Below are 2051 nucleotides of genomic sequence, written 5' to 3'. Positions count from 1 at the left end.
AAAGATTATGAAAAGAATTATCCCACTCATGACCTCGAACTCGCTGTAGTAGTATTTGCCTTAAAACTTTGGAGACATTATCTTTTTGGTACAAAATGCCAATTGTTTACCGACCACAAAAATCTCAAGTATATATTCAGTCAACAAACTTTGAATATGAGACAACAACGAGCTTTGGAGCTGATCAAAGACTATGACTGAAATCTTGTATCATCCTGGAAAAGCCAATGTAGTTGTCGGTGCACTCAGCAGAAAGGTTTATCATAATACTATGTGTTATACTATTACTCACACTACACTAAAGTTCACTATTCTTGATGAACTAGAGAAATGGTAATTAGAGGCCTTAAAGCCAGAAAATGTGAAAAAGGAAGGGATGGTACATTATGCTGATATTTTACTTGATGATCCACGAGGATTGAAAGTATTTAAGAATCGACTATGGATTCCAAAGATTGGCGGATTAAGACAGAAGATTTTAGATGAAGCTCATAAATCTAAGCTGTCAATACATCCTGGTACAAGTAAAATGTACTATGATGTACGGGCTGATTATTGGTGGCCTGGATTAAAGAGAGACATTGGAAGATACGTGCAGGAATGTTTGATATGCTTACAAGTCAAAACAGAGCACCAAAAGCCTTACGAAATTCCAGAAAGTATTAGTGTTCCCGTGTGGAAATGGGAAGAGCTTTCCATGGATTTTATTACTAAATTACCAAAGACTGCTAGATAGAACGATAGCATTTGGGTAATTGTCGATCGGCTGACTAAGAGTGAACATTTTCTTGCCATGCGTGAAACAACTCCAATGGAGAAATACGCACAAGTATACTTGAATGAAATTGTTGCGAGACATGGTGTGCCACTAAAGATTATTTCTGATCGTGATAATCGCTCCACTTCTCACTTTTGGGCGAGTATGCAACGTGAATTGGGATCTCGAGTTGCTCTCAGCACAACTTATCATCCCCAGACAGATGGTCAGACGGAGAGAACAATCCAAACAGTAGAAGATATGCTTCGTGCATGTATCTTGCAGTTCGGTGGTAACTGGGATAAGTACTTACCTCTTGTCGAATTTTCGTATAATAACAGTTACCACACTTCAATCAAAATGCCACCATATGAAGCACTATATGGACGTAAATGCCGTACTCCATTATGTTGGCGTGATGTAGGACATAAAATCCTTGGAGGCCAAGAAATGATTCAAGACACCACTGACAAGATTCAAATTGTACGAGAAAGAATGAAAGCGGCCCAGAATCGACAAAAGTCCTATGCAGAAAAGAGGAGACAACCCATAGAATTCCAGGTGGGTGATGTCATAATGCTGAAGCGATCCCCGTGGAAAGGCATTATGCGATTTGGGAAGAAAGGAAACTAAGTCCTAGATTTGTTGGTCCTTTCAAAATCATCTAGAGGATTGGTAAATAAGCATACCGCTTGGAATTGCCTGAAGATTTGGCAGGTATTCATGTTTTTCCTGTAAGTTATCTGCGTAAATGTTTAAGCATATATGATGAAACGGTTCCATTATCCGAGGTGAAAATGGATAATAAGTTAAGATATATAGAAGAGCCTGAAGAAATCATAAATGAAAGAACGACTAATCTACGTAATAAAGAAGTGGAGTTGGTGCTTGTCAAGTGGAAACACCATCGAAGACCAAATTATACTTGGGAAAAATAAGAATGAGATAAGAGCGAAATATCCCCATTTGTTTAAATCGTTGTAATTTCGGGGACGAAATCCTCAAAAGGAGGAGGTATTTATAACATACACGTTATTAACCTAGTTTAGTTATCGTGTTTTGTAAGATTATTAGCGTAAAAATGAATAATATTATTAAATATTATATGATTTTGAGCATTGAGTTGTAACAAGATAGTGTTTACAAGATTTGAAGTAAAACTATGTTTAGAATTATTCGGAAAATATTGGAAGTCTTATGGGATTCCGATCAAAAGTCAACTATCGAAATTAACGAAAATATAAAGTTGAAATTAAGTAAAAATAATGTTATTGAAAGTTGTATATTATCTCGT

Source organism: Lactuca virosa, chromosome 5, assembly GCF_052849685.1.
Source record: "Lactuca virosa cultivar CGN04683 chromosome 5, Lactuca_virosa_CGN04683_v6, whole genome shotgun sequence".
Lineage (NCBI taxonomy): Eukaryota > Viridiplantae > Streptophyta > Magnoliopsida > Asterales > Asteraceae > Lactuca > Lactuca virosa.
Note: the sequence above shows the minus strand (reverse complement) of the source record.